The sequence below is a fragment of the Callospermophilus lateralis genome, chromosome 16 (assembly GCF_048772815.1).
Source record: "Callospermophilus lateralis isolate mCalLat2 chromosome 16, mCalLat2.hap1, whole genome shotgun sequence".
NCBI classification, from domain to species: Eukaryota; Metazoa; Chordata; class Mammalia; order Rodentia; family Sciuridae; genus Callospermophilus; species Callospermophilus lateralis.
In genome coordinates, this window is record NC_135320.1 from 53753661 (window position 1) to 53777942 (window position 24282).

A 24282-nucleotide genomic window follows, 5' to 3' on the forward strand; every position below is an offset into this window, starting at 1 on the left:
TAGAACAATATGGGCTCAAGGCAATCAATCCATCATGGGCCCCTGTGTTGGCGGTCACCATGACCACCCTTGTGGACAATGATTTGCTAGGAAGACTCACAGAAATCAGAAAAGCAGTTAAACTCATGGTTACAATCTGTTAAAGCAAAAAGATATAAATTAAACTCAACAAAAGAAAAAAATTGCCTAGTACAAAGGACAAGAAAAACCCTGTGAAAGCTTCTAGTTGTCCTCTCGCAGTGGAGTTGTGTGAATAACACTTAGTTATCCCAGCAATGATGTTTGGCACCATATACAAAGTATTACCAACCAACGGAAGTTCAACCAAGTTTTGGTGGCTATGGTTTTTATTGGGATTCAGCTACTTGAAGTATGTACCTGTGTAACTTAGTCACTCAGACGCCGGACTCCTATAGGTCAAGTGGCCCAAGGCTCTGCTCTAAATCACATTGTTAACAAACACTATCCAATGTGGTCCAAGACCCCAGGAAATCAAAGACACTTGTATCAGAAAGAACGTTCCAAGGCCTCAAAGGTTATCCTCTAAAAACTGATCTAGAGGCCAGTCCTTTCTTTGGAATATATAGGATTTGAAAACCCTAAGCCCAATGCACAGCAGGGTTCTTATACCATACTTACACCAAAGCCTGAGTGTGTTAATTTACCCTATCTCTCTCCTCTTGTTTCTCACTCTGTGTTTTAAGTTGACTTAACAAATATTGTGATTTGAGCCTTTTGGTTTTCTTGGTGAGTGAGCCTTTCTGGGATATTTTGTCTGAGTGTGTATTTCAAGACTACCACCTAATGTATTTGAAGCTCATTTCTCCCATGGCATGTCCTGCCTTCAGCATTTGCCGCTGGTGGGTGGAGAGAGGTGATGTATCAGTCAGCTCTGCTGAGATATGCCACAGGAGGAAACTACCCTAAAGCTTGCAATGACCCCAATTTCTTATTTATTGGCCTCACTCTTCTCTTGTGGCTGTTGAGAACTATAAGCCGGCATACTTACAGCCTGGCAATGCTAGCTATATGAGAGATTCTGTTTCCCAAGAGCTCCACCACAGACCAAGAAGTTGACAATTTTGATTTGCCCAATCACTCTCGTCACTGAGGTGGGGCAGTAGCCAGGCTTGGTGACATGGCCACCCTTGATGCTGGGTGCTGCAGTTAGTCTCACTTGAATCACATGGATTAAGGATGAAAGAAAGCATTCCCCATAGGAAAATGGGGTTGTTGCCAACAAAAGAAGAAATGTGTCCTAGCAGGCCAAAACAACTTATGTTCTCATAGGGTACAAAAAAAAAAAAATCCATGAATATGGGTATTCATGGATGGATGGATGAATAAATGAATGCAAAAATGCATTGCCCAAGACAAGAGTCTCTGAGATAAGAAACTCACAATAAAAATATTTCTTGTGTATCCAAACAGTAAGAGGAGTCAAGGTTAGACTAGGTTAGTCAAGGTTAGATAAACTTTGCTTCTCTTCCACAAAAAGAGACACCAGGCAATTTAGGGGAAATAGTGTTTTAGTCAGCTTTCTCATCACTGTGACCAAAAGACCTGACAAGAACAATTCAAAGGAGAAGTTTATTTCAGCTCACAGTTTCAGAGTTTCAGTCTATGGTTGGCCAACTCTACTCTGGGCCTGAAGTGAAGTAGAACATCTTGGCAGACGGGTATGGCAGAGGAAATCAGGAAACCAGGAAGCAGAAAGAGCTCCACTCACCAGGGACACAATATATATATACCCAAAGGCACACCCCCAGTGACCTATCACCTCCAGCCACACTCTACCTGCTTAGAATTATTACCCAGTCAATCCATATCAGTAGATTAATACACTGATCAAACTAGAACTCTCATAATCTAATCATTTTACCTCTGAAAATTCTTGCATTGTCTCACTGCATATATAAACCATAACATTCTTTCCTTGGTCCCCAAAAGCTCATGCTCATCTCACAATGCAAATTATACTGAGTCCATTTCCAAGAGGCCCCATAGTCTTGATGGTTGCATCTTTGCCCAAAAGTCCAGGTCCAAAATTTCATCTGACTTTCAAGGCAAACTCTAAGTTGTCAAAGTAAGATGAAAAGCAAGTTACATATATCCAACATACAGAAGTAAATATTTCCTTTTCACAAGGGAGAAATGGAGGCATAGAAAGAATGGATGGGACCTAAGCAGGACTGAAATCCAACTGGGCAAACAAGTCTATAGTTCTAGATCCAGCATCTGCAACGTATGGCCTTGAGATGTTTTCTCCAAAGGACTGGTGTAGCTCTGCCCCTATGGCCTGGCTGGTTGCAGCCCATATGGCTTCTCTCTTGGCTTGTTTCTACTCAATTCCTGTAGAGTTTTTGGCTGAGCATAGGGAAGAGTCTTTTTATACCTCCCCTGCTGCAAACAGGGTGCCTCAAGGTCTCTTCTCAAGTGAATTTTCACTTTTATACCCTTAAGCCTGAGATGGGTATGGCCTTGCCAATTTCTGAGATGCTCTCAAGTCATATTTCCTATTATCTCTGTGAAAGAACTTAGCATCTCTTTAGTTGCTGTAATGTCTTTAACATTCACAACTTTCTTAGTCTCAGTTTTACTCACACTTTTCTGGGCAAACTGCAAGTTTTCCATATCTTTCTGCTTTGCTTTCTGCTTTGGATTATCACAGTAAACTTGGCTAAAAGCTACCAGTGATAGCCATGCCACTGCCTAGATTCTGCACTACCTTGAAATTTCATCTGCTAGATTAATTAGCACATCACCTTTAAATTCAGCTCCACAAAAAGTCTCAGGACCTGGGAAAAATGTAGACAATCTCTTTGCTAGAACATAGCATGAATGGTCTCTAGTCCAATTTCCAATAGAGTCATTCTCTGAACTCTTATGAACCCAGTCTTTACTATCTGACATCCTATCAGCATTCTGGTCTTCTGAGCTCTCACCAAAATTGTCCATTAAAGTCCACTTGCAACATCCTAGAGTTTTGCCAGCCCGCATCTTAAAACTTTTCAAAATCCCTCCCACAATCTCCAAGAAACTCTAAAAGCTTCTGAACTCCATGGTCAGATTAGTTACAGCAACAGCCCCATTCCTGGTACCAATTTCTGTTTTAATTAACTTTTTCATCACAGTGACCAAAAGACCTGACAAGAACAATTTAAAGAAGAAAAGTTTATTTTGGCTCACAGTTTTAGAGGTTCGGTCCATGGTTGGTTGATTCCGTCACTCAGGGCCTGAGATTAGGCAGAACATTTTGGGAGAAATGTGTGGTAGAGGAAAGCTCAGGACATAACAACCAGGAAGCAGAAAGGGGGAGGGATCTGCTCACCAAGGTATGTATATGTGTGTGTATATATATATGTATATATCCCAAAGATACACTCCCAGTGACCTACCTTCTCCAGCCACACCCTACCTGCCTAAAGTTACTGTCAGTTAATCCATATTAGTTAGTTAGGTTACAACTCTCATAATCCAATTGTTTTACCTCTGAATATTCTTGCATTGTTTCACATATGAGATTTTGAGGGACATCTCACATCTAAACCATAACAGATGGTGAAGGGGGACTATTGAAAAATAGGTATACAAAACAAAAAATGAGAACAGAGAAGAAATTCTCTAATAGAGACCATTACAATTTTAATAGGACATCTGCTCTAAGCACTGTGGTTTTTCCAGATGCTGCTATTGTTGTTATATCTTTTTCTTGGTGCAGTAAGTTGACTGCAATTGTCATGGGCAATTACAGTCCAGTACACAAAGTCACAAGTCCCATCTGGAGAGATGGTCACCTCCACTGGCACAAGCCAGCAGGATCCTCAGGAAATATGAGCTCACTCCACAGGGCTTCTCAGATTCTCTTCAACTTCCTAACTCAAGCCTTTCCTTTAGGTCGCTCCTTCGTTTTCAGCCCTGTTTGTGTCCCCTGAAAGCTGCCATTTGAAAAGCTGATTTTCAGAATGGGATTTGGCAGGGCAAATAGAGCCCCGGTTGAGAGAGTACATCTACCCTGCTGAGAAGGTTATGAAAAAGGACAGGACTATAGATTCCAGCAGCAGGTACAGGCAGAGAGCAAAAAAGCACCATGCACACACTCACATACATAAGTACCTTGAACTGCTTTTGTGCACAGCTTGTGTTCAGCAAGCCCTCAGCATATTTTAGCTCCAAACCCTTGTTTTATGTTATTTTTCATCCTGTGCTACATTTCAGGGGAAATGCAATCTGCCTCTTTCTAATTCATCTGACTTCAATTTTGTCCTTAAGATTTATTAACCCATCTTTTGTTTATTAGTTCATACAGCTACTCTTGGATAACAACTCCAGTTTTCCACAGTTGAGTAGACATCGGTGTCTTTTGTGTTGATATCAGAGATTTGTTGCAGGGTGGTAGTTTTCTTCAACCCAGAAGTTTTTAAGGGTCATGAGCATCTGGGCTAATGGGTTCCAGTCAAGAGTGCCTTTTGAGGTAAGATGCTTCCTCCATTTAGCTCTGATGTGAGACTGAGTCTGCTTGGAATCTGGGACCTAATATCTTGCATCAAGACTTATGATGTCCATCTCAGCCAACTTAGGGTTAAATGTAAGAAAATGTTTGGACTATAGCTTGCAAATAACCAGCCAAAAATTATGCTCAGCCAGGCACAGTGGCATGAACCTGTAATCCCGGAGGTTCGGGAGTTCAAAGCCAGCCTCAGCAAAAGCGAGGTGCTAAGCAACTCAGCGAGACTCTGTCTCTAAATAAAATATAAAATAGAGCTGGGGATGTGGCTCAGTGGTCGAGTGACCCTGAGTTCAATCCCCATTCCGCCCCCAAAAATATTATGCTAAAAAATTACGCAGAGAAAGTAAAGTCACTTGTAGAGACTTTTGCCAACCTGGCTGATCTTGAAGCATGAATGAAGCAAGAGACTTAATTTCCTAACAGTGCCTCAGTTGGGCACAGGAAGGGAAGCCCAGCAGAGATCCCAGCATTACCCTACATAGACACACAGACGTCCTGGAGGAAGTGGTGACTTGGCCCACTTCCTAATCTCATCCTCAAGGAGCCTCAACCCAGTGAGCTTGAAACACTTGACCAGTGGGATGATAAACCCAAAAGTCAGGCCTCCTCCCTTCAGCATGCTCTCCAGGAGCGACAGGTCCGAGGCCTCTTGAGCCTACCCAAGCCCCAAGCAGCTTCCTGCAGTACACCTACTTCCCTCAATGCATGCAGTTGCCATACATTACGATCAATGGGAAACCTAAAAGACAAAACAAAACAAAAAAAATGAACACTTGGGACCACCAAGACCAATGAAACTGGGCTCTCAGGGATACAGCTCTGGACATCAGGATTTTTTTTTAAGTCTCCTAAGGTGACTTTAATGTGTGGACAGTTTGAGGACTGACTCCTGGCTGAGATGGAGCTCTCCCAGGGTTGTCAGCCAAACTGAACCAAGAATACGTGTTGATGGGGGACTAGCGATTTAAGTTATAGGCAAAGAACAATTATGGCCTCAGAGGCTATGAAGTGATTCTAAGGACCTGGCCTCTGCAGAGGATGAAGAGATGACAAGGGGCATCTGAAAGGTGTGTTCTCTCCCTTAAAAAACTCACTTGCCTCTCCCTGCTCTCTGTGCAACCAGATTCTTGGCACAGATAATTCCAAATGTACCCTTTCCCAACAGTCTCAGCTGGCCAGAAATTCTGTAAGATTTTCTGCTTCATCCTATTTTATTACCTACCAATCTCCACTCATTCCAGTTTGGACTAGATATAATTAATGGCAGCAAGAGCTTTCCAGCCTACAAAATTAATACAGAAATGGCTGAAAAACCGTCTGGATGGCATAAAAAAGAAACATTCCTTATAATTTGCAAACAGTCCGCTGCATCTATAACTGCACCTTTTCACCTGCAAATTCGAGAGCTGACTTGATATATGATCTTAATTAGGCCTCTTTAGGAAAGAATGTCACATCTGAACTTGACTTCAGGAAATCCAATCCTCATCCACCTTGGTACGTAAGGTCAAAGTAACAAGATGGATTGATTGATTTCACTAACACATAAAAATTGTAAATATTTATGGGGTGCCCAAATTAATGTGATTTACGTGAATGCCTGATGGGGGGCTGATGTGCTTTATGTGAGGCTTGACGTACATCTTTGCCTACCTCCCACACCATTTCATGTGAATTCAACTTTCAGAGTCCAGGTATTAATACTGACAATTCACCTGTTAAAGATGGGGGATGTAACTTTTCACACAATGAACTAGATAACCCACTGGCCCAAAATTAATGTACTTAAATGAAAACTTTAGTCTTAGAATAAAGCCAGACTGGTGAGAGGAAGCCAGAGTGGGCAAGGCAGACCAGGACTCTGAATTGGAAATAATGTATGGTTTGAATTATGGTTTGAGTTACTTCGTCTTTTTTTTACTTTTATATTATTCTTATTTTTTTTAACTAGGATGCAAATTATTTTAAAGATGCTCTTTAAACAAGGGAAGGAATGACCAGACCTGAGAGAACCAGATGTCAGCACTCAGGACACTGCATTGTCACAGAGAAAAAGCAGGAGCTGCCGTTGCATTTCGTATATTCTCTGTAAGCGGAGCTGCCCACGTTCCAAGTGGCCTCACTGGTCTTGCTGCAAATGGAAGAACTGGTGAGAAAAACCAGAATCTGATCCACCTCATTGGTTTCTCTAAGCAGCCAAGTGATACCAACTTTGTCTTCGTTACCTTACATGATAGATTTTAAGAACCAGGCTCCCAGCTTAACTTTAGCTGCCTTTGGCTTCCTGCTTCCTGCCTGGGCTTTGGCACAGAAAAGTCCTGACTGACCTTGGTCAAGTCACCCACCATCAGCCTCACTTCCCTGTTCTGTACAATGAGCCCGAAGGATGACCTCTCAGGCATCTCCACTCTGCCTTCCTGTAGGTCTAAGTCTTCACTTTTAATCTGTTTCCAGTTAAGTGACTGATGTGAATGGCTCAGAGGAAGGTTCTGAAGGACAAGATCTAACCTTCCCCTGCCAGAGCAGCATACAGAAGCACATCTACCAGTTGCCCCCTCTCCTTGTGGTACTTAATGCACCCAATTAGGATTTGCCTACTTGCCTGTCTTCTTGGCTGGGCATGTGCTTGACTTCCTTTGGCTCCTTCCCCTGCATCATTCCCAAATGTGGTCACCATTCATGTGCTGTGTAGACAGCCACGTACCCAACATAGGGCCTCCATTTCTGACCTCCACAAAAGGGCAAGATAGTGTGACCCACGGCTGTAAAACAAGATACGAAGAGGAAAAGGAAGTCCCACCTGAGGAAGCAAACAGGAGGAGCTAGGAGAAGGGTAAGAGAAGCTCACAGAAATAGCCTCAGGACACTTGCACAGGAACAGCTCCTGGGTGCCCTCTGGCCTGTGGTTCTGTGCCAGCTTTGGTTTCTTACCTCTGATGAAACTGGGAGCAGGTAGGGTGGGGATACAAAACCAGATTTCAAAGCATCTCTCCTTCTTTGACTCCAAGAAACAAGCCTGTAGGCTTCCACATACAGAAATATTTTTGACAAGATTTTGCCTTCTGGGGGTTTGGGAAGGAAATAAGATATAATAAGTCATTCAGAAGGGCAGGGCGGCAGGAAGGAGGGGGGACAGCTCATAGAATAATAATCAACCATCATAAATTAATATTGAAACTGAAACATGTAGGCTCCCTTTTAGGGCATAAATGATTAGTTCTCACATAGACCAAGTCTTTACAAATATTTAAGCTGGAAAGGGAGAGAGGAAACAAATCCACATTTGCAGGAAATATCTGAGTCTTGGCTTGAGAGACTGTGGGGCCTTCCAGGACAAGAAATGATGCCTTGAGCAAGTTCAGTTCCCACTCCTGCCCTGCAGCAAGCTGCCTTCCACTCCAACCCGGAGCTCTGGCTAGAGGGTCCCTCCACACCATCCCTTCCACACCAAACCTCCCTGGCAGAAGTAGGGGACTTGTAGGTGGACGCTCTTTCTTTTGGAGTATTTTCTTCATGCAAGCCCAGAAATAAGATGCTAGTAAAAAGAAAATAAATGCTTAATTCGAACTAAAACTATAAAAAGATTTAAAGATCAGACTAAAAGCACCACCTTGTTGAGAAGAGTCAGTTTAAAGACAAAAGTCAGAATATATTAAGTTTGATTAAAAAAAAAAAAAAGAGGAATTTTGAATCCCAGAGTCCTTGGTGGATTTTGAACTTTGCCATTGGAATCAGGGCCATTTCACAGAATATACCTTGACTGTTATGAAGAGGGGTAGTAATAATGATGAAGATAAATGGGTTATCTGAAATTAAACAATGAGTTGTTCTCGATTATGAGCCCAAATTACTTTCTACCCGTCATCTCATTTGATAGAACAATCTTGATGAAAACGCCAACCCAGTCCAAGGCAGTTCAAAGACAATCCTGTGTGTTAGGACCTGATGTCCCACATCACACATTCTCAGAACTGGAAGGAATCACTGAGTCCAGGCAGATCATTCTACGGATAATGGTAATAAACTCTGGCTAAAACAGGCCCCAGGTTCCATACTCTACATTCACTACCTCACTGACTCCTCTCAATCCCCATCCCCAGTTTACTGGAACAAAAGCCAAAGCTCAGCAGGGCTAAGCCCCCTACTCACCCTTACTCAACTGGCAATTGAGAACCAGGCTCCACGGCTCCAAGGCAGTGTCCTGACTGATCGGAACATGCCCTGCTCCTATCCTACACAACCCCACATTTTTACTAGCAGAAGGACAAGGTAATGACTAGTTTTCTGCCTCAGAAGCGAAGGGTCCAAAAAGAAGATAAATGAGAGTGAGAAGACCTGTACTAATGAGCTGTTTGACCTTTGGAAAAGCAGCCTCCCACGGCCTCACTTTCACTTTCTGTAAAACAAGATGCTTAGACTAAATGCTCTCAAAAGAATCATCGAGCTCTAACATTTTATGATCCCGTGAAATACATCATGTCTGCTGATAGGCAAGTATGATGGGAATGGAAATGTGGCTATTAGCAAAAAAAGAAGAAAGGAATAACCATTGCTCCTTTTACATTCCAGAGAAGCAGCAGAATTCCTCCCACTGGACCCTTCAAATGCATATGATTAGGCCTTTGGTTGTTAGCATATTTCTTATAAAGGAATTTCTAAGCTCTCTGAGGTTCATAAGTGATTTCAGCACTTCAGAATCCTTCTCAACACAGCACCACCAATCATTGATTCAAGTGGGCATGCAAGATAAAATGCACATTGTATCCTTCTCATAGAAGATTATCTGTTTTTTGTTTTTTGGTTTTTTTAGAAAGGTATATGCCTTGTGGGCATCTCAAGGTTAGATTTGCAAAGACTGCTAAATGCAATTGTCAGGGACAAGGTCAACATGCATATGAAAATGAGGTAGCTCAAGCTGTGGTCATCAGTAAGATCTGACAGTACTATTCATTAACTCTCATCATTAGAGCTTAACCCCTCTGGGTTAGGAATCGATCTGTCCCTTTCAGCCAGGGCAGAGAGAGAACAGTTTCACAGGGAGAGTGGACACTCCAAACCCTGGGGATTCCTGTCTGGGAGGGTGGTAGTTGCTCTTAGAATGCCAACTCCCAGGGGGCTTGGGGACAAAACATACCAATCCTGTACAGATGAAAGTAACCTGCCAATCTATCTCACTTCTCTTGCCTTTGGGAATGAAGATGAGCTTGTGGAATCTTGGCCGCAAGCTATAAATAACAGTTGAAAGGAGAAATGGATGATGGGCAGCTTCTGGCTGCTGCTGCTGCTACACCAACAGGCCCCAAACCATTTCTCCAGAAAGGAGCATGTATCGCCTGGATTTTATTTCTCCTGAACTCTGGTTTTCTCCTCTCATCACCTTCTCTCTGTGAAAACTTGGATAATCAACCATCACTAAGCAAAAATCTCACTTTCTTCTTTTGAGGCAGGCACTCCCAGGAGGCCCTGTGATTCTCTGCATATGTTCTCTAAGGGAAAAGAAAAGAGTCTCTCTTGAAGTCCCCACTGGGTGGACAATCAACACAGCACATTGAGCAGCCACTCGGTGAGAAATGCAGGAGATTCAAGAGAAAGGAGTGGGGACATGGTCATGGAACTAGCAATCTAGATGGGAAGATGGCTACAAGTAGTTACAAATGATAAATGGAGTGACTTTCATATCCCAAGTGGTGTGCCAGAGGATAGTAGACAAAGGAGTATCAAATGGGGCCGCAATGGAATCTGGGTAGTACATGGTAAAAAAAATCACATACACTTATTAATATACACAAATCCTCAGAGCTTTGTAAACATGGTTACACTGTTAGTCTCACTCCCTCTTCGCCTCAATTGCAGACATTTTCCTTAAAGATCACCTCCAAATGCAGGGATAAGCCATGTTTTCCAGGTTCTAGGCTCACCAATGGCAGCAGTAGTGGTTGTGGCCACCATAGCCATCAACACAGTGAGACAATAGCACAACAGCGTGGTCCCCACCACGGCAGCTGCCTCGGTGGTCCAGTAAATGTGAATGCTCAGCAGGTGCCATTTGCCCTTTCACCCCCTCACCTGAGGAAGGATAGCAGCTCTGTGTGGTTACTAACCTCTGACTTCCCTCCCTCTTCCCTTTTTGCTTTTCAGATTTCCAAATCAATTCCCCAAAGTGAACTCTTCCCATTTGATATCTCTGGTACATTTCAGTTTTCCTGATCGGACACTGACTGATATGGGTTACAAAGATGTCTAAGATATGGCTCCGTCTTCTGGGTCTGCTGAGGACCACCTTGACCTTCCCTTTCTGGTAGACATTGGCATTCTTGGACTTGTGGCTGCTCGTGCCAGTCTCTGCCTCCACCTCCCTGTGTGTGTCTGATCTGTCTCCTTTACGTAAGGACGTCTGTGATGGTGTTTAAGATCTACCTGAAGAAACCAGGACAGTCTCCTTATCTCAAGATCCTTAACTAAATCATGTCTCGTGAAGTTCATTTCTCCATAAAAGGTAACATTTACATGTTCCAGGAATCAGGGCCTGATTTCTTGGGGGGTCATTATTTAGCCTTCTATAACTCAGGTCCCTGGGCTGAGCTGATGTCCTGAGTTCAGAGGAGTTTATGTTATCCCCTAGGTCACAGCCAAAATCAAAGCCCCACTGATAGGGCTGAGAGGTTGCAAATAGATATGCAAGGGAGCCCACTTGGAGACTCGGTGGATGAGCGGGTATGTTTGCTGAAGGGAGACACCCTAATCCTGCTTAAGACTGACTCCCTGCGTGCCTCCAAAAGCTCAGCTAGTATCAGAACAGGCGTTGGCTGGGCTTGTTCTTTTAGAGGATTGGGTGGAGGCAGGAATGGCAGAATTGGTCTCGCAGAAGTTTATACTGGCCCAAGAACTCATTTGAAAAACAGTCTGGCTACTAGATCACTTAACAGGAACTCAGAGATTCTGTCTTCCCTAATCGGTGGAACTTTCTATGCCAACAAAATCAGCTTTTTTTTTTTTTTTTTTTAACGTAGCAAACTTTTTCTCCCATGTCCAGCTCCACCCTCAGGAAGGAGAAAACCCTCTATCTTCATATCTACCCACATGGTACTCAGCATGAGGACTATTGGCATTCAAATTTTGTCTCAGGGTTATCTGACAAAAATCCAAGCTAGGACAACTTTCATCTCTTTGGGTCCACCTGTATGCCCCACACTCCCCTGGGCCTGGTGCCTAGAAGAAGCAAATCTTTCTTTTCACTCTTACAGGTTCGTTCCTTGAAACCTGGTCACTTTGGTAATAGTGTGGAAAACAGATGTGGCTCAGCATGTCCTTGCAGGTCTTTGTCAGACAAGATTGTTCCCTCCTGTTTGCTTATTATCTCATTTTTTTCACTTCAATTTAGTTTCCCGCCACAATAAACACCCACACTTCTTTTCAGACACTATTCCAAGGCCTGCTTTTGGTAAACTTCAAGTTTTTCTTGCTATTTGGTTTATTTCTAATTTTTAAACTTTCCCTCCTCTTTTACAAAGAGGCAGATTCATGACCCCTGAGACAAGTCAAGCCAATCACTTGACCTCCTTCCTCTCTTCTGAGATAAATGCTGGCCAACGGCTCTCCTAGGAAATCTTCTGCCACTTGCCCCCTTTGCAACTATCAGAAACTGGATTTCCTGAATCAGCTCTTCCAAAGCTGTCAGTATTTATCTTTCTGGTTCCCAAATTTTCTCAGTGTAGTTGACATTGTTTTAATGAAGACAGGCTTGATCTTGATCCAGGGTGCCTCTGCCTCAATTGACTTGTATCCCATGCTCTACCAGTGACAAGACCCTCCAAGTCAGCTTTGCCCCAAAATGAGTCTCGTGACCTCAGTAATTACTGCCCCATTACTGGGCGTCTTTCACTGCATATGGTCCATGAGTCCTGCTTATAGTGATAATTGCTCATGTGACTAAAAATACAAAACTATTATAAATACCTATTTTTCAGTTGCTAGTAATTTGATCAAACTTTTTCAGTGTTACCCCGAACAGAACCCAAATCTCTGGAAAAATCTTTGAGCTAGATTTAGAGGCGAGTGAGTTCTGCCCCTACCTTTCCAGCCTGCTTTTCTGCACACCCCAGAAGTTTCTAAATGATTACAAGGTTGGTAGGTGAAACAAAGATGGAAAGGCCTGGACAAAGTGCTTGGGTGTGGAAACCATAGAATCCTGGGTTACGTATTTTGCATGTGACCCTAGACAAGTAAAGTAACTGCTCTGAGCCTCAGTTTACTCCACCATAAAGCAGAAAGGCTCCACAGAAAGAGCTAGGCAATAATAAAGCAAGATGCTGGCATACAGTAGTCCAGTGCCCTCGAACCAATGTCCCATTGCACATGGATGTGGTGTGAGTCATGGTTTCCCCAGCAACTGACCTGTGGAGAGCAGTGGGAAGAGGCACCAAGCAAGAGAAGAAATCTTAAGGCATAAATTGAACTAGAAAATCTCTGCAATATTCCAAACCTCTCAAAAGCCTGGTCGGTTTTCATTTCTTGACTTCCCTGCTGTTTATGGAGTCCTGTCTACCAGGCACCATGCTAAGCACTTAACTACATCCATCGTCTCTTTGAGACTTCTCAACAGCCCTTTGAGGTCAGTAGCATTATCTTCCTTTTATGGGTGAATAATCTGAGTGAGGGTGTGTTAAACAATATGCTCAGGGTCACTCATGTAAAAAGTTGGAGTTAAGGTTTCAAATAGTTTTTTTTTTCTGACTTCAAGAGCTTTTTACTAACTCACATATGAATTTCACTCTAAGAAATGGAAAGCCAGAAAAAAAAGAAAGAAAAAAAAAGAAATGGAAAGCCAGTACATGCATATTTTAAGATACAGTCTGAGCTCTTTCTGTTTTTCACTTTGTTTAGGGTGAGGAACAGGATGCAATGCCACCATGGGATCTCATATGCATTTGGGTAATCACACTGAAAAATGTCAACTTCCTGAATGGAGCTTGATTTCAGGACTACCAGCATGCACTATATCTCCCCAAATGTCCAGTGACTAACTTTTCACACATTTGGGATTTGGAAACTCAAACCTGAAAGTGAATGGCTCAATGACTTTCCAAACTAGACTGCGATGTGATTTTTTTCCTTAGAGATGCCATCAAACAGTAGAAAGATCACCAAGACACAATCTCCATGTAGGAATTTCTGACTGAATAAAATAACACATCAAAGGACAAATCATAGTCCAGTCAGGTTGGATGAGAAAACACACGGTTTAGGAAGTGGTGGTGGGTGGATGTCCACTGGGAGCAGACCTTTGCACTGCCTGCCCAAGAACTTGTGATCTTAGCCTGTCCACAGTACGTGCTATGGCCCAGAGCGCTGGACAGAGGATCCCCAACATTCCTCAACTGATCCAAAAAGAGACACCATGCTTTATAAAGAAGATGATTGTATAGAAAGCAACTTAAAACTAGATGCTGGGTCCTCAGGACATTCTACTAAAGATTCTGTGCTAAGTCATTTTTAGCACAAACGTCCTAGCTAATATTTTTTTTTAAATTTAGGTATAAAAATTAGAAGCATATTTTGGTATTATAAAATTCATCAAAAAAAGTGAAGTGTACCACCTGATATTAGGATGGACTTAATGTATTTTTTTAAAGATGTGGCAAAAAATATATGTCAAACACAGGAAAAAAAACCCTCCTATATGACAAATAACTAATTGAAATAATTGTTTTTGAAGTACCGGTCTATGCTGAATAGTCACTGTGAGGTGCAAAATCACAGATCAGGTTGGGGACAAATGGCTTACCTCAGTGAGGTGTTTTTCTGGGCTGTCAGGAAAAAAGACTGGGCTGACAGGGCAGAGGGAATTGACAGAGGAAGGGACCAGAACATCTGGAGTCTGAACAACCAAGAATAAAAACACGAATAGCAAGCACATCCAAAGACAGCTCCCACTCTGTAACAGTATATGGCATAGTGGGTTACTGAACTCTAGGTTCCGCCCTTAGGTTCTCTCTCTTCGCCCTGCCCCTGGAGGCTACTGCCAACACCTGCTTCCTATTATCCACTGTTTTATATCATGCTGCCCTACCTAGAGAAGCTCACAGGACTCTGGCCATAGTGGTACCATCAAGAGCCCCTTCTTGGGGCAATATGACACAGAATTTGTACTATGAAAGTAGGTCAGTTGCCAAGGAAGAAGCTAAGATTTCAGGTGATTGTCTTGACTGCCTATGGCAGCTCTGAATACAGAGTCAGGCTGGGCAGCCAGAATATGGTGAGGGGTTCTGGAGTAGGGGAGACTGGGAAGTTGTCACTTCTTTCCCTCACAGTGAAGAAACCCCACCTGTGAGCATGAGTGAACGCCCAGAATGATGTCATATGCTGCACCAGAGGGCAATTCTACAATGCCAGGAATGGGTTATGTAGCCACTCTCAATAACCGCATTCTGTTTACCACCCAGTCCTGAGCACTTGGCTATGTTCCAGTGCTGTAATCAGCAAAGGGTATGCAAAGATAAGCCAGAGTACCACTCAGTGGTAGGGCTCAGCAAGAATTTGTTGAGGATTTATTCAATACATGAATGAATAGGTAAAGGAAGTCATTGCCCTCAGGGTCTACACACAGAAAATTTAGTGGTAAACAATAAAGGATGAACTGGGGATCACACTGAAGCAAAGGTGTCATGCTATCCTAACACAGCTCACAGGATTATGGCCATAGTGATGCCATCAAGTGCCCCTTCTTGATGCAATATAACACAGAATTTGCACTATGCAAGTAGGTCAGTTGTCAAGGAAGAAGTTGAGAATCCAGTTGATGCTATTGATGGTACATGGTAGCTCTGGTTACAGAGTAGGTTGGACAGCCAGGATGTGGTGAGGGTTAGGGTTAGATTATTTCTTCTTAGGTGGGTCAAGAAGCAGTGCTTCTGGGTTTTGAAAAGAAGAGTAGTTTTTCCAGTTGTAACCCAGGCAGAGAAAATGATTATGCGAAAGCATAGAGGTGTAAAATAGCATATGATCTATTTGGGGAACTGGGGTTGTTCAATATTGCTGGAGAGTGGAACAGAGTCATTGGAATGGTGGAAGTATCAAGATTGAATTGAGATTGAAGGGATTCGATCATGGAAGGCTTTATGTGTTATCCCAGGCAGTACGAACTGCTAGAATGAGAAACTGAATTCATGCAGAACCTGCCAGTAAGATTTGGGTAACCACTCACCCACCTATCCCCAACCCTCATTTCAGAACTTGACTGGCTGCATGTCCTGACTATCATCTATACCCTCTGGAGCTCCAAGACTGGAGTACACTTGACTTTGGCTCCCTCTACACCAAGTCTGTACAGTGGTGGTTGGTGCTTGTGGGGGCCATGCCGTTTCTTCATGCTGGCTCCACAGTTTCTCTCATATTCAGTCTTGCCTCAAGACACAAGCCAAACGGAAATAAACTGATGCAGTTGGCCCCTTTCCCAGAGAAATTATATTTAGCCTTCCAAAGCAGCAGGCTTCAAAATGGCGTGGTCATCTCTGCTAAAAATGGCCATCCGGAAGGAGCTAGATGTGGAAAGCCATCCAGGGATGAGGAACAGGACACTCTGGGTAAATGACTCTTATGTGCTTCAAGGGATCCTGTTCTGCAGACATCATAAACTGGGCCAAATTAAAACAGATGGGCACAGGTCATTGTACAATCAGAAGCAACCATAAAAGGGACTTCTCTGTATGGCCCCAGGCCCAGAGCCAAGGTTGGCCAGGGCAAATGTTGCCCAGCTCCAAAACTGAGCTCACAACATGAATAGCACTTACGCTGTCATAATATTAAAGGCATTTTAGGGCAAAGGACATGAACAGGCATTATACAAAAGGAACAATAAAAATGGCAAACATGTGCTTTTAAAAGTTCAACCTTTGCAAAGAAATATAAAATGATACTATTTTCCAAAAATGTTCTTAAAATAATTACAGACAATGAAGGTTTAGGAAATGGGTACCCTCATTCAATGCTAATAGGAAGGTAAATTGATTTACCTGTTCTTAGAAAAAGCACTTGGAATACAGGGTGGGAAATGCATTGGAAGTGGGTGAAATTCAAGGCAAAGAGACCATTTAGGTAATAAGATTATAGGCAAAGGGAGAGGGTAGGCTGGTAGAGGGGTGGAAGAAATAAACAAAATTAAGAGGGAATTCGCAAGTCTATGGGAATTGATTGAACGGACAAAGATCAATCAAATGGGTAGAGAATGATCATTCACCACCACCACCATGATCACCATCAGTGCAAACCTTATAGACTGCCACAGTCGAGAGGAACTTTACAAGTATTAATGCGTTTCATCCCTACAATAGCCCTATGCAGTAGATGCAGTCCTGTCCCCACCTGACAAATAAGGAAACTGAGGCACAAGAATTGAAAACTCACTAAAGTTTTATATATCGACATTATTCTTTTCACCTCTATTTTTTTAAATGGAAACTATTTTATAATAACACAATAATGCTAATTCTTTGTATCCAGAAAGGACGGTTGGATGTGATCTTTCTAACAATGGGAGCAATCCCAGTGGCTCAGGAGACTGAGGCAGGAGGATTGTGAGCTTAGAGCCAGTCTCAGCAACTTAGCAAGGCCATAAGCAACTCAGGGAGACCATGTCTCTAAATAAAATATTTAAAAGGGCTGGAGATGTGGCTCAGTGGTTAAGTGCCCTGGGTTTAATCCCCAGTATCAATCAATCAATAAAAGTATATATGAATTTAAAATAAATTCACTTAAAACAAGCAGGAGTTATAATACATTACAAGAAACAGTTGATTAGAGTTATATCTTTAAAAATTATAATTAATGAAAATGTTATTGTCTGTTTTATTTAACACTGCATCAGTTATCATGAAAACTTTGAACTAATTCTTTGTACCCAGAAAGGAGGGTTGGATGTGATCTTTCTAACAAACTATACAATAGTGACTTGAGTCTCCCCCCCCCCCCCGCAAAAAAAATAATGTCTGAGTCAAGGACAAGCGTGCTGCTAGATGACTGGCTGGAGATCCCGAGTAGTGTGGCTGAAGGAGCAAGGGGAGGGGCAGGTGGATGGAACATACTTCAGGCTGCATTATCAAGGTCACTTCTTTGGCAGCTGAGGTGTAGCCTCAACTGTGATCTTTTGAGAAGGGCACAGAATGCCTCTCAGAGTTACCCATCTAGAGACTGGGCAGGAGGACTATTTCTCCATCCTCTCCCTGGCCCCACATTGCTTATGCGTTGTTGTAGGACCATTAATAATCCTAGCACCTTTGACAAGCAGTGCTGGTGTCTAAGGCATCAGAGAAATCCAGGAAGGAAATGACAGCTCAGAGTAGAAGACCTCAGGGAACCATCTCCCATCCCTTAGGCTATGAGCAGAGACAAGACCAAGAGCACATGAGTCTGACCACCAGAGGTGAGTAAGCTATATAACCCCATGACATCATAGCATTCTCATTTGAATTGCAGAATGACCATTGTGAGGACCTCTGAAAAAAGCTTTGCAAAGATGATTGCATAGTCTTCATCAGTTTTTCCCAAAGGCCTTTCTTATTCTTTAATATTTAAAGCTTTCCACAACTTCTTCCTTGTTGAGAAACTGCCCTGACCCTGCCAAACATTTATTCATGGTCTGGTATGTGATTCCAGCAATTTCTAATACTGCTATCAGCCTCAAAAACAATGCATCTTTTACAAGATTCAGGATTTCTCTTTGCAGTGAAATTGCAGTAAGTAGACTAATCAACAAAAATATCCATGCGAAGGATCAGAAACCCACAGGGAGAGCTGCCCGATAAGATTGGGATTAATTTGCTCAGTGTTAAGTTCGTGACGTCTAGGTAGTATCCTTTGCCCATACACATACCCCTGCCCTTTTCCCAGTGAGTTACCTTATGGATATACCCGCAAGAGGGCAAGAACTAATGCATGAAGCCCTGGAAATCCCTATCATACAAGTGTGTTTCCCTCACAGCTACTCCCAGAAGTGTTTCAGAGGAAAGGAAGCAATTCAGGGGTGCCTGTGTCCTCCCAGTCCCCTCTGTGCCTTCCCCACCATCTGCTGTGCTTCTTTGCTAGACAGTGTCTTGACTTTGGCTTCCTCTCCCGAGGCCCTGAACCAGAACTTTTTCTTTATCACCATAGCAATATCTCACCAATAGACAGAGACCTCCAGACCCTAAGAGTAATTCTACCCGCTCCCCCTATAGCCTCCCAACCCCATGTGTATGTGTATACAGTTGCTTCATGTTTTCTTTCCCACTGGAAAGGAGAAGGGTGACAGTACCAAAGCATGGTTGAGAGGGTTTTGGCACACCAGCTGCTTCGCTGACACACATAGCAAACATGTTCTTAAGTTTATGGAAAATTGTGAAAAAGCAGGTTTAGGCCAAGTCTCTGAGTCAGTTCTTTATCTGAAGGAAATTCTGGCCTCACTCCTGACAGGGAGGGCCTTTGTATTACTTGGTCATTGTCAAATCCCAAGCAGTAGCATGGTTGGCATGCCATAGTTGAAGTGTACTCCAAAAATAAAATACTTAATATACTATGTGGGTGTTTTTTGGTTTTTGTTTTATTAATTTTATATTTTTTTAGTTGTCAATGGACCTTTATTTATTTATACGTGATGCTGAGACTCAAACCCGGCACCTCACACATGCTAGGCAAGTGCTCTGCCACTGAGCTGCAACCTAGCCCCACTGTGTGGTTTTGAATGCACGGATAATACCAAATTAATAGATGAAGCACTGAAGTAAACGTCCAGCTAGTCAACCTGTATCCTAGAGTCAGTTTAATCAGATTGGCGAAGAACAAAAGGATTTGGGGGCAGTGTTCCTCGGGGAAATTTTATCTTATCTTCTAGGTCGCCTTCTCTTTGAACAAAATGAGAAGTCTCTCTAGTAAATTGTTCAACCAACATGAAGGTTCTAAGTGCCTACTAGGATACTGTGGGGGCTACCAAAGGAAAAACAGCGCCCCTCCTGTGCAGAGTTTCACTCAAACTAGGGGGACAGAGATCACACGTGGGGAACAATCAGAGGGCAGAAATTGGTGGGGAGGGGGTGTCTTCTGCAGCCTGGCATGACTCCTCTGGGAAAGCAGGTTCTCAGGTCCACAGAGCCTTGAACTTGGAGGCATTTATGTCCCTAGATTCTCGCATTCTTAAGGCAGTGCCAGGCCCCTGCCCATGTAATTGCCATAGACAAATCAAGTGACCTGAGCTGTGGAAATACTGTGCCTTTTGCCTGGACCCACAGACCACCTTACTTGTGCTCAGCTCCCTGCCAGTGGCCGCCCCAACACCATGATGCTTCTCCCTGAGCTTGCCAACTGGGCCCAGACAACAGTGACCCGGGCTTCAGAGGCAAACGCCTGGGCACAGCAGGCAAAGACCAGTTGTTTTACAGTCAGTGCCTTGAATGTGACACTCATCTCTTTCCCAAATCGAGCCCTGTTGGCAACTTCTAACTGAAATTCATGGGAAAGTATTTGGCAAATCACACGCTGACATGTTTATCTTGTTAGCTGTCAAAATGAGTAACTACGCACGCTGAATGCCATCATTCAGCCTGAACAGAGAAAGGCTACTACTCAAGAAATCTGACAAAATAAATATTTTCCAACCTGATTTGTCAGATTTATATTAATCTTTTGTTCAGAGCTTGTCATAATTGACCTTAAATAGACCAGTGATGACCCAGGTGAGTAGAAACTGGAAGTCATCACATGCCCCACCTATTAGACCGACGAGCTGCCAGCACTGCCCTGCACAGATGCGTGACAGAGCAGCTCTCTGGCCTGCGTCATATGTCTCGCCTTTTAGTACCACATTACCTTGAAAAAGCCATCAAAACCCACGTGCATTCCGGCCTGAGTGTAAGTGCAAGCAAAAAACCACGGGGCAGATAAGGTCCTGGTCACATCCTCAGTGATTTTGTTCAGCTCTCCAGGCAGCCAGGGCAAAACCTTGGGATCAATTCAAAGGCAGAGGAAATGGGAAGTGTATGGATTCTGGGGTACAAATACCTAGGAGTGTTGAGGGACTTCAGAATAGAGAGATCAAAATAACTGACCCCGCCCTTTTCTGATCCACTTGATCAACTCTGGCCTGAAGCAGCAGATTCAAGTTCCAAGCAGAGAGGGCGGGTCCCTGCCCTGTCCCCTTCCTTAACCTCTTATGGAACAGCATTTATCTGGGGACAGCATTCTTAGTGTCTGCCTTCCACTGGTAATTTCAACTCGGGGACCCAGGCATCTGCACTTGTTAAAGCTCTGTGATGTGGGGTGCCTGGTGTTTAAACTTAAAGTACCCCCACACCAGAGGCGGGTGAGTGTCCAGTCCAGAGCCTGATGAGCCCTGAAGTCAGGTCAAAGAGCAGTAAAATATTTGTATCATACACTGTTCTATGAAGATAATCCAGATGAACAGCTCCTTTCCAATTCTTTGGGGAAAAAACTTATTTTCCAGAAAAAATAATAATAATATGCCTTGTTTATCCTGTGGCCTCCCATGTAGGAACTCCGGAGAGTTTCCCCCATCTTGGCCCACTTCAGTGGCCCATGGCACTTCTAGGGACATACCATATCACAGCAGCAGGTCACGGATGAGGAAGCCGAGGTGTGAGGAGGGTGTGAGAAGCTTCACACAGCCAGGAAGCAGAGCTCAAGTCATGTCTAGGTTGGTTTGATTCCCCACACTGGTGCCCTTAATGGAAGCCTTCAGACCCTGGAAGCATAATCCTAGGGCCAGAGGCTGTTTCCCTTCCTGGTTGAGGATGGACTTTACTGATACTCCTCCCTAAGACCACAGTAAGAGCAGCAAAAACAATGGTGTGGGCAAGACCACAGGTGAGTGTGCGAAATGACAGGCACCAAGCACGGTTCCTCCAGGTCAGGCCCAGCACCAGCCATTTTCCAGAAGGGCTCAAGGAACTTCATGGAAAATGCTGTTCAAGAGATGGGAGGAGGGGAGGAGGCCAGCTCCCGGGGCCTTACTCCCCGCAGAGCCATGAGGGAAGATGCTGTCGCAAGAGCCCATGATGGGAGGGGCACACAGACAGGCCCAGAAGGGCCTGCACTTGGGGGCCACTACATGCCAAGGGTTTGATCTGCATCTGAAAGGGCATATGCTCTCCCAAGGCATCTCTCCAAGGACGTTTCAGTGCCTGCCTTTGTCACACATTTTTCTTTCAATTATGTTTTTTTATAGAGACTCTTCTATTATGACTATGCCTAGGGAAATCCTCTAGTCACTCTGAAAACAGGAGGAGCCATAAAGGCCTGCCTCAAAACTCTGACTTGAATGTGTAGCTCAATTGAGAACATGAAAGATGAAAGTTAACCAAGATAGACTGCAGTCAAAAGAGAGCCTGCATCCCTTGATTTAGGCTGCATCTTGGCCCTCATTCATTCATCCACTCAATCACAGATATTTATTGAGCAGCTACTAAGTAGGTGCCATGCATTGTGGTGGGTACTATGGATATTTGGATACAAAAGTCCCCACCTTTTATGACTTCAATGTCAAATAAAGAACAATGACATAGATACTTATGTATAGAGTATAGATAATAAGAACAAATAATTTCAAAGCAATAACAAATAAGAGCTAATCCTTATTTGAGCACATACTGTGCAGGCTACATTAAACTGTCATTGTGCATTAAAGTGCCTAAACTTTACAAAGCCAGGGCTGGGATTGTGGCTCAGTAGTAGAGTGCTCGCCTAGCACACGTGAGGCACTGGGTTCAAATCTCAGCATCACATAAAAATGAAATAAAAATATTATGTCCACCTACAACTAAAAAATAAACGTTGTTAAAAAAATTTTACAAAGCCCTTTGGGACAGATCCAATTAACATCTCATTTTATAGATGAAGCTACCAAAGCTTAGCAATATTAAACAACTTTCCTACCATCATACAGCTCGAGCATTTTGGAAACAAGCTTCTTGGATCTTGATTCATAACTGTTAGGTTGCAACTGGGATCACAGGGTCTCAGGTTGGGTCCTACCATGGCCACTTGGCAGCCACAGAGCAGGTTTGAAGATAAAAGACATGCTGGAACGATGCTTGGGCATGAAGGTCTCTGTGGCCCTGGTAATGAGGTCTGCACTAAGTGGTGCTGTCTGTGGGTCTGGAGACAGAAATGCAGGAGGCATCAGAGAAGGGATCCTGAGTAGGGTTTTGTGTAAGTTTTCCTGACCATGTGTAGTGGGGGGCATGGGGATAGGACACAGGAAAGGTGGTAGGAACAATGGCAGTAGAGGAAGAAGCAGTTAGACCCAGCTAGAGCCTGGAAGAGGGCCACAATGGGCAGGGGGTGGATATGGAGACCATGGAAGTCATGCTACAAGGTTACACTTGACTTTGAAGGTGACCCAGAGAGGGTAATGGGAAGGCCACTCTGCAGCAATGTGGAAGGTGGATTAGAGACGGTGACCTGAGTAGCAGCAGGAAGCTCAGTTAGAACACTATGGACACAATGCCATGGGGTCATTCTAAATTGCTCATTCGGTCTGTCAGTCAGTCAGCAAATATTTGAAGATCATCCACACAGCAGTTCTCAAATTGTAATCTGGGGATCCCTGGGAGTCCTCAAGACTCTTTTGGGGTATCCAAGTGGTTGAAATTATTTCATAATATTACCAACGGATTATTTGTCCCTTTCACTCTTGTTCTTACAGGAGTGTCTTATGGAAGTTTCCAGAGGCTACAGGACTATGGACAGCATAGCAGATTTAAGGCAGGGCCAGCTGTGAAAATCCCTGGTCTTTCATTAAGTCCAAGAGCAAGGAGGTTGCAAAAAAATATACATAAAATAAGGCCTTCCTTCTCCTTACGTATTCTTTGTTTTGGAAAATATAGTCATTTTTTTTCATAAAAATAAGCCTATGTTAATTTGTATCAGGTTTATTATCATTTTAAGTGTTGTATATTTGTATATTTTTAAAGGAAGTATTCTATATTTATGCTCTATTTGCTAATACAGAAAAGGGTGGTGGACATAGCCAATTACAGGTAGATATAAAAACAATTTTAAGAATGTATAAGAGTACCTGAAGCCAAGTCTTTGATATCTGCTGGGCTGGTAACGCTGGGTACTGTCCCAGACACTAGGAATAAAGGACAGGTTCGTCCTCCCTTGAGGTGGATCCCTTCAGGAAGCAGCAGCCTGTGAAGGACGCGGCTGGCCTGGCCTTGCTGCCTTTGTGCACAGGTAAAATACAAACCCCCATCCCACCCTCTTCTCTTGCTCTTACCAAGTGTCCTTGTCCCCAAGGGCGCCATGTCTTCTGAGGCCCCCTCCCTCAAGGACAGTTTGCCTCCCACATCCCAGGTAGCACAACCAGGAGATCTGGAGTCCAGGAGTGACTTCCCCACAGCCTCTTCCCAGCTCCCTCCCTCCTTCCAGCTCCGCATTGACTTGTTGAAGTTTCCAGAACCAGGATTAAAAATCATTCCCTGGCACGCATGCTCAGACCACTCAGCCCACAGACGGATCTTTCAAATTCTCTCCTCTAACACCTCCTCCTCCTCACTCACAGGAGCCTGGTCCACTGAGAAAATTGAAACAACCCCAAAAGAAAAAGGAACTACACAATCCCCCTCACTCCTTCCACCCTCCCCGGGTGCTCTGCCTGTCCACCCCACTGTGTGGAGGACTCTCCCGCTCTGTCCTGAGAGCAGCCTCCTGGGCATCCCTTCTCCCTACCCACGGCCCCTGGCTCCAGTCCTCCACGGCCCCTCCGTCTTGCATCATTCATCTCC